Raw genomic sequence first — 16,051 nt, 5'->3', positions numbered from 1 at the left:
TTGAAACCCATTTCAATTAAGCATGTACATGATGAGACACCTCATGTTGTACAGGATGATCCATCTGCCTCATGGGGTGTTCGACATGATGAGACATCTCATGTTACATAGGATGATCCATCTGAGTCCTCTTTGCGTGGACTAAAGACGACTACAGATCAGATAGATTAGGTCTTTTTGGCACCTTTAGATTGTGGTTTTATGACACATTGTTTATTTTGATACACTTTGTATTAGGATAGTTAACTGTATTATATGTATTTTTTGACTTCATAGATCATGTTATGACATGTTAGACCATGTACTATTTTTTTTATGACTTCTTATCATGCTAGTGTATGTAGTATATATTATTATGTTAGATCATGTTGTAAGTATTCAAACTATTTTCTTTACTGCAACATATTTTATTCATGTTATGACACATTTTGTAAGTATATGGTATATGAACAATAATTTTAACTATTTATAGATACAAACATTAATTTAAACATGTTTGAATGTAAAAGTGGGGTAAGTGCACCAAGTTGTGGTGCCAAAAGAGGGGTATAAGTGGACACTTTTTTTCTAAAATCAGTAATTTTTGAATTTCAACAAGAATTTGAAGATAGTTACGCTCAAAAATTTAAGATATGACAAAAAAAATTAGTAGTTCTTTGAATCTAGTTTGTAAACTACTAATTTTAAAAAAAAATCATTTAGTTTTAGGTCCTAAAAAAAGGGGGCCATAGAAACTAGTACTGCTTATTCCAAAAAACCATAACACAGTACAAAGTGTGCCCCCCTTAAAATTTTAACTTATTTTTTGAAATTCTTTAATCACTCTAGTCAAAAGTTACTTAACACAATGTAGCTTATCCAAAATTTTTCAGGTAATTTTATAATGTGTATTTTTCTTTTATTATGAATTTTTTAACTAGACACAGCCCAAAAATGTGAAATATCCATGCGTTCCCCCTAGAAATGATTGAAAACTAATCTAAAATCAAAACTTATTTTTTTCAAAGTGTGTAGAATGGAGTCTAGTTTCTAAAAAACTAAGTTGGTGCAAAATTCAATGAACGAGCTAAAATCTATAGCCCAATTAGTACATGTTAGTTTTTGACAAAAAATGGACATACATTCAAAATAAATTATAGATGAAAGACTTGAAATAGTTCAAATAAAAATTAAACTATACGGTTATATAGCTAACACAAAGACCTACAATGTCATGTAACTTGATCTTATTGATGCTCAACCATAAGAAATCTTGAAGGAGAGCACATAAGAAAAATCAATCATTTTTTGTATGTTTTTAGCAAAACATGTCTCAGACTAGTTTACAAACTCCAAACCTTTGGGTTGGATCCCCAAGGCAAAACCAAGCCTTAGGCTTGGTAGAATGTAAAGTTTTGAATAGTGCGTGTGCCTTATAGCATGCATGTGTTATTTAGAGCTTTTTAAATTTGAGTCTTAATAGTGCACGCACTATTAAGATCTAAATAGTGCATAAAGTGGGAAGAAGAGAGGCAGAGCAAGAGCAAGAGAGAGGAAGAGAGGGGGTGGATGGATGTGTGTGTGTGTGTGTGTGTGTGTGTGAGAGAGAGAGAGAGAGAGAGAGAGAGAGAGAGAGAGTAGGGGATGAGAAAGGGGAGAGACAATGTAGGGGATGGGAGAGAGAGGAAGTGAGAGAGAGTAGAAGTGGCAGAGAGAGGAAGTGTGAGAGAGAGTAAGGGTGGAAAAGAGACAGTACATGATGGGAGAGAGATTGAGAGTAGGGGATTGGATAGAGAGGGAGTGTGAGAAAGAGTATGGGATGGGAGAGAGAGATTGAGAGTAGGGGATGGTAGAGAGAGAGTAGGTAGTGGGAGAGAGAGTGAGAGAGGGAGAGAGAGAGAGGAGGATGAGAGTGTGTGTGCGAGAGAGTAGGGCATGGGAGAGAGTGTGAGAGTGTGAGAGAGAGTAGGGATGGCAGAGAGAGAAAGTAGGGGATGGGAGAGGGGAGAGATTCGAGATGGCATAGAGAGGAAGTGTGAGAGAGAGTAGGGGTGGCAAAGAGAGTACAAGATGGGAGAGAGATTGAGAGTATGGGATGGGGGAGAGAGAGAGAGAGTAGATAGTGGGAGATGGGGTGGGAGAGGGAGAGCAAGAGAGAGGAGGATTGGAGTGCATGTGTGTGAGAGAGTAGGGTATGGGAGAGGGGAGAGAGAGGGGGGATAGGAGTGTGTGTGTGTGTGTGAAAGAGAGAGAGTAGGGGATGGAAGAAGGGGGAGAGAGAGAGTAGGTGGTGGGAGAGGGAGTGGGAGAGGGAGAGAGAGAGGGAGGATGGGAATGTGTGTAAGAGAGAGAGTAGGGCATGAGAGAGAGTGTGAGAGAGAATAGGGGTGGCATAGAGAGAGAGTAGGGGATGGGAAAGAGAGAGTAGAGAGAGAGAGAGAGAGAGAGAGAGAGAGAGAGAGAGAGAGAGACTAAGTGGTGGGAGAGGGAGTGGGAGAGGGAGAGAGAGTGGGTGGTGGGAGTGTGTGTGAGAGATCTAGAGAGAGAGTGTGTGTGGGGGATGAGAGTGTGTGTCTATGAAAGAGAGAGAGTAGGGGATGGGAGAGAGATGGTGAGAGAGAGAGAGTAGGTTGTGGGAAAGGGAGTGGGAGAGGGGGATAGAGAGAGGGGGGATGGGAGTGTGTGTAAGAGAGAGAGTAGGGGATGGGAGAGAGAGTAGGGGTGGTAGAGAGAGTACATGATGGGAGAGAGAGAGTGAGAGTAGGGGATGGAAGAGAGTGTGAGAGTGAGAGAGATTAGGGGGTGGTAGAGAGAGAGTAGGGGATGGGAGAGAGAGTGATAGTAGGGAATGGGAGAGAGAGTAGGCAGTGGGAGAGGGAGTGGGAGAGGGAAAGCAAGAGAGAGAGGAGGATGAGAGTGTGTGAGTGAGAGAGAGAAAGAGTAAGGGATGGGAGAGGGGAGAGAGAGTAGGAGATGGGAGAGGAGAGAGAGGGGGGATGGGAGTGTGTGTGAAAGAGAGAGTAGGGGATGGGAGAGAGAGTAGGTAGTGGGAGAGGGAGATAGGGGGATGGAAATGTGAGTAAGAGAGAGTAGGGGAAGGGAGAGAGTGTGAAAATGTGTGTGTGAGAGAGAGTAGGGGGTAGCATAGAGAGAGTAGAGAGGGAGAGAGTGAGAATGAGAGAAAGAGAGTGAGAGAGAGTAGGCGATAGGAGAGGGAGTGGGAGAGAGAGAGGGAGTGAGAGATAGAGTAAGGGATGGGAGAGGAGAGAGAGAGGGGGGATGGGTGTGTGCGAAAGAGAGAGAGTAGGGGATGGGAGAGGGGAGAGAGAGAGAGAGAGTAGGGGATGGGAGAGAGATAGTAGGTGGTGGGAGAGGGAGTGGGAGGGGGAGAGAGAGGGGGGGGATGGGAGAGAGTGTGAGAGAGTAGGGTGGCAGAGAGAGTAGGGGATGGGAGAGAGAGTTAGAGTAGGGGATGGGAGAGAGAGAGTAGAGAGGGAGAGAGTGAGAGAGAGATAGTAGGTGGTGGGAGAGGGAGTGGGAGAGGGAGAGAGAGGGGGGATGGGAGTGTGTGTGAGAGAGGAGAGAGAGAGAGAGGGGAGATGGGAGTGTGAAAGAGAGAGTAGGTGATGGGAGAGGGGGGAAAGAGAGTAGTCCAAGAGAGAGTAGGGGATGAGAGAGAGAGTAAGCATTGAGAGAGGGAGTGGGAGAGGGAGAGAGAAAGGGTGGATGGGAGTGTGTGTAAGAGAGAGAGCAGGGGATGGGAGAGAGTGTGAGAGTGTAAGAGAGTAGAGGTGGTAGAGAGAGAGTAGGGGATGGGAAAGAGAGAGTAAAGAGGGAGACAGTGAGAGAGAGACATTAGGTGGTGGGAGAGGGAGTGGGAGATGGAGAGAGAGAGAGAGAGGGATGAGAGTGTGTGTGAGAGATCTAGAGAGTAGGAGATGGGAGAGGAGAGAGAGAGAGATGAGTGATGGGAGTGTGTGGGTGTGTAAAAGAGAGAGTAGGGGATGGGAGAGGGGGGAGAGAGAGTAGTCCAAGAGAGAGAGTAGAGGATGGGAGAGAGAGTAGGCAGTGGGAGAGGAAGAGAAAGAGAGAGGAGATGGGAGTGTGTCTAAGAGAGAGTAGGGGATGGGATAGAGTGTGAGAATGTGAGAGAGTAGGGGCAGTAGAGAGAGAGTAGGGAATGAGAGAGAGAGTGAGAGTAGGGGATGGGAGAGAGAAATTAGAGAGGGAGAGAGAGTAGGGGATGAGAGAGGGGAGAGAGAGAGAGAGTAGGGGATGGGAGAGAGTGTGAGAGTGTGAGAAAGAGTAGGGGTGAAAGAGAGAGAGTAGGGGATGGGAGAGAGAGTGAGAGTAGGGGATGGGGGAGAGAGAGTAGAGAGGGAGAGAGAGAGAGAGAGTGAGAGAGAGATAGTAGGAAGTGGGAAAGTTAGTGGGAGAGGGAGAAAGGGGGGATAGGAGTGTGTGTGAGAGATCTAGAGAGTAGGGGATGGGAGAGGAGAGAGAGAGGGGGGATGGAAATGTGTGTCTGTGAAAGAAAGAGAGTAGGGGATGGGAGAGGGGAGAGAGTAGCCTGAGAGAGAGAGACAGAGAGAGGAGGATGGGAGAGTGAGAGAGAGAGAGAGAGAGTAGGGGATGGGAGAGGGGAGAGAGAGTAGGGAGAGAGAGTATGAGATGGGAGAGAGGAGAGAGAGTAGCCATGGTAGAGAGAGAGGGGGGATGGGAGTGTGTGAGACATAGAGAGTAGGGGATGGGAGAGGAGAGAGGGTGAGAGAGAATAGGTGGTGGGAGAGAGAGAGAGTAGAGGATGAGAGAGGAGAGAGAGTGAGATAGAGAGTAGGGGATGGGAGAGGAGAGAGAGAGGGAGAGAGAGTAGGGGATGAGAGAGGGTAGAGAGTGAGAGATTAGGGGATGGGAGAGAGAGAGTGAGAGAGAGTAGGTGATGGGAGAGGGAGTGGGAGAGGGAGAGTGAGAGAGAGTAGGGGATGGGAGAGGAGAGAGAGAGTGAGAGAGAGTAGGGGATGGGAGATGAGAAAGGGAGTATGGAGAGAGAGAGTAGGTGATGAGGGATGGTGGGATAGGGAGAGATTTATTTTCACATAGTGCATATGCACTTTATAGTGTGCGCATGCTATAGTGCGTACGCACTATGTGAAATCACCAAAAAAGGTCATAAAGCAAGTTTAGGTCCCTTTTGATCCATATTTTGCTTTTTGTCTATTGTGCATTCTATTGCTCCAATAGAAAACATAGGTTTCAAGATGTTGGAAATTTGAAGACTTTTTGAAGCTAGCAAACACCAAATTCAATCATTGGATAAACAATTTGAAGGCTTCTTGAATATTCTTTCTATAGAAAAGGTTAACTTGTAGTCCTTTTTAAATATTGTTTGTTGATATATAGAGACAAATTTGATTATAATTTGACATGTTGTTTAATGTATAATGAATTCATTGAAATTTGTATGTTTGAATGAATTTTTATTTGGAAATGGTTAGAAATTTGGCAAGTTGTTTGATATATATTGTGTATTCATTGAAATAATTATAATTTTGATATGTATTTGAATGATTTGTAATTTAAAAATTGTAAGTAATTCAGATGTTTGAATAATTTGACATATAGAAATCATCATCATGCCAAGGAACAAACCATAAACTCAAACAAAGGAAGAAAGGGAGGCAAATTTGGCAATTAAAAGAGATAAAATTAAAATACTACATGAACAAAGAAAATTGTAAAGCAATAATGAAGAATTGACTTTTGAAGAGGAATAAGAACCACCGATACAAAGAAACAAAGAGTAAGAATTGGAAAGACAAAGAGAATAAATGAGACTTTTACACTCAAGAAGATAATTGAATTGTGAAGCTACACCATCTTCCAATGCTTGAGTCTGTAGACACCTAAAAACCTTTAGAAAATAAAGTATTTTTATTTTCTGAAAAATTTTTGATGACATCATCATTTATTAATTAATTAATTTATTTTTATGCCATTAAATCCCTTTATCTTAATTAAAAATATTTAATTAAGGAATCCCTCCCAAAAATGTTTAAATCTTACTTAAACATTATTTCCTTATTTATTAACTATTTAATTAATAAATTGACCAAAAAATTTAAAATAAATAAAAAATTTATTCTTTGCCCAAAACTTGGCCAATTTCCTTAAGACCACTAACCTCTTCCAAAATCTTCTAATCCTTCTTTAATTTTTATTAAAGGCTAATCCCATCATTTCCTACCCCTAATCCCAACTCAAAATATTTAATTAAGATTAAATATTAATCCTCATGTTTATTAAAAAAGTTTTAATAAATATCTCCTCAACCCAAACCCTTGAAATAAATAAAACTTTATTTATTTCCTAAAAATCTAATTTATCCTCATCCTAAGAAGTTCTAGACTCTTCTAGAAAGTCTTCATCCTCATCCTAGGAAGTTCTAGACTATTCTAGAAAGTCTTTATCCTCATCCAAAGTCTAGACTCTTCTAGAAGATGTCTTTAAACCTAATCCTAATCCCCTCCTAACCTTGTCAAATTCTCTAAACATGGGTTAAGACTTACTAACCCAAGCCAAAGTTAACAAATATCTCCTCCTTCACCCACCTTCATTAAATGCCATCCACTTGCCTATCCCTAAGCTAATCCTAAACCATCCTAATACATCCTCTAATCATTTGCACAATCCTAAGCAAACTTAAAACCTTCCTAATCAAGCTCAAGTCAAAATTCCTCTCATCTCCTTCAAAATATCCCAACCATAAAACTTTATGAAGCCCACTAGGCCATAAATGACTCTTCCAAGCCCTTTTATTTCTCTTACAAGCCATTATGAGGGTTTTTATGAAGATTTTATCCCTTGAGCCTCCTTTGTTGACTCATCCTTCCCCTTTCCTCCATCCTCTCACCCTGTGACATGTGTCACTCCCTGATTGGCTATAAGGAAGCACAATCCATGTGCTCTCCTCTCATGCAATCTGAGCCCTCCATGAGCTTTTTCCCCTCCTTGCATCTTAGCCCTCAATCCCTCAAGCCTCTTGCCTATAAATTGGGTCCTACCCCTTTGCAAAACAACACAATCCATGAAGTAAAGTCATAATGCCATTTTAAAAAGCCATTTTACATCAAAACCATACACTCACACCCAAATTCCAACTCCATTTGAAGCCCATTTTGAAGCATAAGCTTGCACATACATCCTATCTATTTAGACAAAGCCACTCAACAAGAGAGCTTCTCATTGAGAGAGCCCATTAATGGCTCATATTCTCAATTGAGAGTTCATCTTAGTCTATCTTGAAGTTTATGAATTTTTTTTAGTTTGTAGAAGCTTTATTTAAATTTGATTTCTATTAGCATACTAACATTTCTCATATACATTTTGGCATGCCCAATGGGACCCCACATGGGTCATCTTCATTAGCTTTTTTAGTCAAGTTTTGTATGTCATTTGCTGATTTTGGCTAATTTTTTTTGTTTTTGTGATTGGTAGGATTGTATAAATTGGTTTTGTAGGTCCACATGAGCATGAAGAAGAGAAAAGAACTCATAGTCTATCTCATAGTGTTTGCAGATTTTTCAAGCTTATAGGTGGACAAAGCACTTGGATTTCTTCTTCCCCTTCTTGTCTACATTCTTCTTATTCCATCTACTTCTTCTTCTTCTTCTTGTGGGAGATCTTGGCCATTTTTTTTTTAAGGAAGCAAAATCATAGACACTTCTTTTTAGTGCTTAAAATGAACCCCCAAATCATACTTAAATCCATTAAAAACTAAAAATTTGTCAAAAAAAATAAGAATCCTTTAACAAGTGAAACTAAACCAATCCAATCATTTGCATCCTTGCAACATCAAGGTTTTAGATGCATTCATGCAAAGTTAGGAACACTTCATTTTTGGAAATTTAAAAAGAACTTCAAGTTTCCATTTCTTAAGGTTCAAAATCAACATTAAGTGCACACTAAAATCTAAATCAAACTCAAAGCATCAATCAAGGATAAAATGAACCTCATTTGCAAATATTTTAAAGTTCTTTTAAAAATCTCATGAAAACTAAGAGTCCTAAATGGTTGCCAAAATTGTCCTAAAAAGCTTTTTTATTTGTTCCAAACAAATGTCTTGTTGCAAAATCTTGAATGTTTCTTAGGTTTTTCATGCATCAAAACAATCTAGGAATATCATTTTTGGGCTTAAAACATGAAAACTAGAACACAAAATCTTGAATGAAAACCAAAGTCCAAAGAGTCATTTTCACTTTTGAGTCCAAAAAAATCTTGAATGATCTAAGGTTAAAACAAAGCACTTCAAAGTTCTTAAAACAACACACAAAATCTCAATCTTGAATGCTCAACGGAAAAAATTTGAATGTTTAATCACTTGTCTTTGAATGCATATTGCTAAAAATCACTCTTGAGTGCCATGGATTAAAATAATTTTTTTCTTGGAATGCATGATTAGAACAACAAATCCAATCTTGAATGTCATAGATCAAATAATCATCTTTTGGGGCATAAAAAGAATCTACATTCTAGAAACTTCTTAAATTATAAAAACTAAATAAAGACACTTTAAGTGAGTTTGTAGTTGGACTCACCCTCTTTAATCACCCATCAATTTAACCATTGGTTTCAATCTCAGCACCATCTATGGGGATGGGTCCACCTAAGAGGGTGTTAAGTGCTCCACAAAGATCAAACTTCACTTGTGTTTTTATTAGTTTTTCTAACTTAGAAAATTACTTGAATGCACATTAGGCTCGCTAACACTTCATTTGGGCATTAAAATTTGAACAAATCTTGACATGGAGGGCCTCCGGGCATGCACTTGAAATTGAATCTCACACACCTTTGTTTTGGGCTTAAAACAAAATCACACTAACTCTTGAATGCCTTAAAGAAAATTAATCGATACTTGACGTGGAGGGCCTCTGAATGCATGGGTTTACTTTTTTGTTGACCCTAACTCTTCTTCTTGTATTCATTCTTCGCTCAATTTTACTTTTGTTAAACACTTCAAGTTGGAATTGAACATTGTCTCTTAAACATGAGTGCTTGCAAAGTCTACATCAACACACATAAGAGTCAGTTGGTAAAGGAATAAGCATGTTTTTTAGCCCAAGGTCATCCAAGTCTTCTCTCCCCTTGTCGTCTTTCAAGGCTATCTTGGGTGCATAAGACTAGGATCCAAAACCTTGTTTCTCTTTTTAGGAGGCCTACTTGAGGATTTCATCACCCCTTGGGATGACCTCAACTCCAGCATTCCGGCGGAGTATAAAGATTGGGAGGTGAATCCAAAGACACCTCTCTTGGAATCAAGATTTTGTCACTCGGGCTAAGCCTCAAGGAACTTTATACCCTTGAGAAGTGAAAGAGGAGAAGTGGGTTACCGCTCCTCTTGGCTGTGTGACATCTTTTTGCTTTCATCTACGGATTTGAGCCTCACGTACCTTGGGTATATAGAGGACTCCCTAGCTAAACCAACTGTTAACCTTGTAGACAACCATCTAGAGTGCTAATGTGTTTGAAGTGACTAATCGAAACATTTGTAAAACATACACACTCCTTAGTGCAAGTATCACATTCTGAGAATCAAAAACTTCTATCTGGTTGTTCCTATCTATTGCTTGATTTTTTATTTTTTGAATGAATGTTTGCCAAACTTGGTCAATCCTAGCTTAGGGCATACTTAGCGTAGTCACTGCCTATTCCAGAAGTTGAACAAGTTGAAGCAAAATAATTGAGATATCTCAAAGCCAAGAAGATTCAAGAATTGATGTCAGAGCAACCCAAACCCAAACAGAAGTTCCACACAGTTAAAATCAAGCCATCTTAGGCATACCAAGAACTTTTAGCCAAGAGAAAGGAAGTAATACCAAGTCCTCTAATTGCCAAACTCCATAAAGAAGAGGATAAAATTGCCGACGAAGCCCTTCAAAATGCCTGGTTAGATCGCACCATCCAATTTAACCAACATCCAGGAGTTAATAATGCTTATGCCTTACCAACTAGGCATGATCTCTATGATTAGACCCCCTTTTTTCTCCACATCTTCTTGCATAAGCTTCAATTTTGCATTAGAGTCATCTTTTTAGGTAAGCTAGGCATCTTTAGTCATCCCCTTAAGCATTTTAGCTCATCAATCTCATTTAGAACCAAACCATTTAGCTAGCAATCCAAAAACTTCACATCCAAGCCTTCAAAATTGTTGTTACCTTGCCAAAAGTTTGCCATTCCTAACATCTTCCAAATCCACGAATCTCACCCAGGTTATCCCTTTGACAGAGCTTTGTCACTTGTTATCCCTCATCACCTTGAGCTAAAGGTTGGGATCCACAAGTGGTCAATCTCGTGTTCTTCCTAAAGGATCATCAGTCTATCCTTAAGTTGACACAATCACCACCAAGCTTGCACATAGGAAAGCAGACCTTTCATAATTTGGTAACATATCTTTGAAGTTAGAATCCTCAACCCAATCCTCCTTAGGTTTTGTCATACAACTTTGCCTCAACCTAGGAAATCATTTGCATAGAAAAGCCTTCCTCTTTTTCCTCCATCAACATTGTTGCATCTCATCCCTAGGAAACATTCTGCATTTTCATGCCACCCGTCACTCGCTTAGGGAAGAAGAAGAAGGAAACAATGGAGCCCTATCATTTGGATCCAACAGCATCGCTCCCCTTGAGCACTCAACCATCCTTCAGCCCAAAGAATGCTATACCATCACCTACTGACATTGAAGCTTTCATGAACCAACTAGGAAATGCAGTATTGGTGAATGCCATTATAGACAAAAACAAGGAAACAATCATGGCTAACTTTCGAAGGGACAACATTGGAGCCTTCGACTTTGGAAGACCTCCCCCCTTATCAGATCCATCTCACCCCTTGTTTGAGAAACTCCCACCACCCATAGGCTCTTATGATTCGAATTATCCTCAATATGTGCCAAAAGAAGAGCCTCAACCCACCCCATATGATCCAACAGACCCAAACATACCAGCCTCCACTCAAGTTGAAATCTCCCTTCCACAAGCCAATCCAGCCACCCCCACTCCACCATTGGTCCATACCACTTCATCCCAAACCCCCTTCGCCCAAAACACCTCATCATTCACTCCCTTCACTATTGTTGCTGCTGCCCCCAACCCAGCCTTCCAAATCCACCCATCTCCCAAATCAGTGCTAGCATCTTTGGCCAACCACAACAATATACAATTGGGATGCCACCCATGGGGCCAAGTAATCAACCTTTTATCACCCCCAGCCTGTTTACCTCTGCTCAGAACACAATTCCATCATTTTCACTAGGTCCTTGGAGCTCAGTGCCATCAGCCACAAATCCACAAGCTACTATCTTCACTCCACAAAGCTATCACACCCCACAAGCTACTACCAATATTCTGCCAAGCTCTCAAGTGACCCAAGCTCCTGCCACCACTTTACCAAGCTTTCAAATCTAGCCACCAAGCTATCAAACCCCATTAGTTCCATTACCAAGCTTTCAATTCCCACCACCTCCACCACTAACCAATCCATTACCTCCTATTACAACTATTTTTCTATGCCACTTCTAGGAGGAAATCCACCACCACCAACCACCAATTACTTGGCCTCTTTTGCCATGCAGACACCTTCCCAAATAGGGGCACAACCCACATATATTGGTCAAACTCCTCAAATCCAAAGTCAAGTTCCACAAGCTCCCCGATCCTTTCCCTAAGCTTCACACCCATCTTATACCTTACCTCCACAAAGTAATTTATTTATCTCACAGCCAGCTTATTTTCCTCAATCCCAACCTCAAATCCAATATCAGCAGCAAGCCTTGCAACATATGCAGCAATATGTGCCACGTCCACCTTAGCAACCCATAATCCACCATTTAGTTTCCCAAGCCATGTACAATCCCTACCAGCCCATACCTCAAAGCCATCCATATTCCATTGCCCCATCTAGAACATAGCTACCTCAAGGCACTCCTACATTGGGGGCACCCTAGATGTCACCCATTAATTTAGAATGAGAAGCCATGAAAATAGCTTTGAAGAACATCCAAGAGGGAAATGATCCAAAAACCTTCAAGTTTGAGAATGTGTGTCCTTACCCATTTGACAGAGCCATTACCATGACACCATTTCCCAAGCATTTTGAGACACCCAAGTTTCACAAATTCAGAGGAAAAGGAGACCCTGTCACACATATCAAAGAATTTTACATGCACTACCAAGAAGTGGCATACGATGAAATCTTCCTCTTGCATCTATTTCCCAAAAGCTTGGTCGAACTAGCTCTTGAATGGTTTTATAGAATCCCCTATGGAACAATTAAAATTTTTGCCAAATTGTTTGAGGCATTTGTAGCCCAATATGCCCATCTTGTTGAAACAGAGCTATCAATAGTTGATCTTGTCCACACTAAGGAAAAAGGTGGAGAAAGCCTTCCTAAATATCTGCAAAGATGGAAAACCCTTACCACCCGCATATCTTGCACCTTGCCAGAGCGCCATTTGGTGAAAATGTTTATTGATAATGCCCATCCTAGCTTGGCTCACCACATGGCCATGAACTATTTGCAGATCTACAAAGACATCAAAGAGAAAGGAATGATCCTTGAACAAGGACTCATTAAAGATGGTGTGGGCAAGATTTACAAGGAAGCCATCCAAAATCAATCACATTCCAATGACAAGTCTAGGTATTGGAACAAAAATAAGCACATTGCAACAGACGATGTCACTGACACCAGACATGTGAATATTGTTGGTTCTTCCCAAAATTAGTCTAACCCACCATATCAATCAAAAAATCAACAAGCTATCAACTACCAACAATAGAATAACCAAAGCTATCAAAACCACAATCCAAGACCCAACTTTCAAGGGTCTAGCAATCAAGCCAATGCCATCGATGTAGCTATAGGGCAAAAGCCCAGATTCCAACCTACACCTAGAAATTATACACCCCTTGGTGAACCTTTGGATGCCATTTTTGAGAAATTAGTCAAGGAAAACCTTATCAAATTTCCTCCTACCTAGAAAATTGACCCAAGCCAATCCAAAGCTGCATGGTACAAAGAAAATGAGTACTACAAATTTCATAGGGTAAAAGGTCACACTACTCTCAGATACATGAAACTGAAAGATTATGTGCAGGACCGCATTGATCGCAAAGAAATCACTGTTGGTGCCCAAACCTCTCCCAATGCAGGCTTACAGATCTATCAAAATGCTTTTCCTCCACACAACAACCAAAATCCTAGAAAAGCACCTATCCAAGCCAAAAAAAACAACACCAACAACCACCAGCCAAACCAACAACATGGGAAGAAAAATGACCACACTTCATCCTATATAGACTATGGTAGCCTCATAGGTTGTATATCCGAGAAAGAGCCGTCTGTCAATGTTATCAATATCCAAGGACCAAATAATGAGTGTGCAGTCACCACTCGAAGAGTACAATTTAACATCGCAGGCCCACTAGTTTCACCAGCACCATTAGCTCCATCAAAAAGCCAGTACAATATCTTGGAACACCTTGGGAACATGCTAGCCCAAATCTCCATTTTAGACCTTCTTCACACCAGTCTTGTATATAAGAACATCCTTGACAGTGCTCTTATAGAATCTCATGTCCCTTCAGATATCTACGCTACTAATTTTCGTAATCTTGTTGGACACCTATCCTCCTCATGTGTCCTATCATTCAAACCCACCGACATACCTGTGGTCGAGCCAGATCACACCCTTCCACTTCACATAGCCATCATGGTATCCAATTTTGCCGTGAAAAGAGTAATGATAGATAATGGATCAGCCTTGAATATTTGCACCCTAAAATTCATAAAACAAGTTGGGTATACTAAGGCATATCATCAGTGAGGTTATTACCATCAAAGCTTATGACAACTTGGAAAGAACCACAGAAGGAACTATTTTGCTGCCAATCAAGGTTGGGCTAGTCATCCAAGAAACACTCTTCCATGTTATTGATCTAAACCTACCATTTAACATCCTCCTCGGTCACCCATGGATTCATGCCATGAAATTTGTTCCATCCACTTACCATCAGTGCGTCAAATTTCCACATCAAGGCACTAAGATAACCATCGATGCCAATCCAGAACCATTTGCTTACTGCAATGTGGTTGAAGCTTCATATACAAACCATTGCCCTGGAATTGATATCGACACATCCATCACCAGCTCATCCCACACTTGTAATGACCCAAAAACCATCCTCGCCTCCACCCTGTCGACCGTGAAGATCAATAACAAAGGCTGTGGAGAGTATAGTCTGTCAGATGCATTTTCTGTTGGGGCACTCCCACTTGATCCACATGCCCATGGACGATTGACATATCACAAAGATAAGGAGATTCCACCTCCTCGATACAAGCATCTTGGCTCAACAACCTTTATATCCAAAAAAATCCCTCTTCATGAGGAGCTCACTCCAGATATCAACAATTGGTTACATAAGGATGCACCTCCAAGAAATCAAGCACATCTTGATCACTTCAGCTAGAAGTATCCCCAAGAACATAAGCTCATCACTGACAAATGGAACTATCAAGGTAGTGGTCTAGGACCAGAAGAAAGAGGCATGCAGTGCCCCATTGATGCACACAAGTGGGAATCAAAGTCAGGTCTTGGCTTTGGCATACCCACAACTGGGGGCACCAATACGGATGGTCACGCTTTTTTGAACATTCACCGCAACCTTGTCAAAATTGAAGACATTCCTGAAGAAGTTGAAAAGAGAGCCCACAATGATATCCCAGACCAAATCTCCCTCGAAGACTCTATTCTCCAAGAACTATCCATCCACCTCATTGACTTACCACTCACCCATCCACAACTCATAGATTGGGACCAATCAAGCGTCATACACATTGATGAGTTCACATCAGAGGAAGCACTTCTAAGATTTAGGGGAGCCAAAACTCCTCATAAGAAAAAAAGCTAGATTCTGCCTATATCTACAAGCTAGATCCCAAGGGGTATTTTGGAGAAAATCCCCAACCTAGTTCCGATACATCCAAAACTGGAACTAAGGTGAATTCGAGACTAGCTATGGCAGCAAAGAGAACCCCTCAGCAAGAAAATCCAGAGCCAAAAGCAGAACATGAAGATTTAGCATTGCCTCCTCAAGATAATTGAGGATACTTGAGAGGTCAACATTGGTTCTTTAGAGATCCCCAGACTTGTTCACATTGTTGCATCCTTATCACAAGACCAAGTTGATCTCCTCTTTGAGGTCTTAAGAGAGAACATTGGCTGATTTGCATGGTCATATCAGGACATGCCAGGACTTGATCCAAAGCCTGTAGTTCATCATCTTGTAGTCGATCCAAAGATCAAGCCCGTCAGACAAAAGCTTAGAAAAATGCACCCCAAGGTGGCATTACTGGTCAAAGCTGAATTAGAAAGAATGTTAGCTGCTAAGGTTATTCGACCTATCGACTACTTAGAGTGGATCTCCAACATGGTCCCCATCACTAAACCTTTCGGTGACATTAGAATCTACACTGATTTCAGAGATCTTAACAAAGCTTTTCCAAAAGATGATTTTCCCTTGCCCAACATAGATATGATTGTAGATCTTACAGCTAGACATGAAATTTTGTCCCTCATGGATGGATTTTCTGGGTATAATCAAATCAAGATTGCAGAAGAGGATCATCATAAGACAACATTTACTACCCCTTGGGGAACCTTTTGTTACAACATGATGCCTTTTGGCCTAAAGAATGCTGGGGCTACCTATCAAAGAGCTATGACAACCATTTTTCATGATCTCATACATAGCATTTTGGAGGATTACATGGATGATATCTTGGTCAAATCTCATACCTTCATGGATCATCTTGCTGAGTTGGAGAAAGTCTTTGATAGGTTAGCCAAACATCATCTCATGCTGAATCCCAAGAAGTGTTTCTTTGGGGTCACATCTGGCAAGCTTCTAGGCTTTATAGTGTCTAAACAAGGTATAGAGATTGACCCCAAGAAGGTCAAGGCTATCTTAGACATGCCTCCTCCTCAAACACTGCAATAGCTTCACTCTCTTCCGAG

Source organism: Cupressus sempervirens, chromosome 8 (assembly GCF_028749045.1).
Source record: "Cupressus sempervirens isolate cs-2001-9-10 chromosome 8, ASM2874904v1, whole genome shotgun sequence".
Lineage (NCBI taxonomy): Eukaryota > Viridiplantae > Streptophyta > Pinopsida > Cupressales > Cupressaceae > Cupressus > Cupressus sempervirens.
This window is presented reverse-complemented; position numbering follows the sequence as displayed.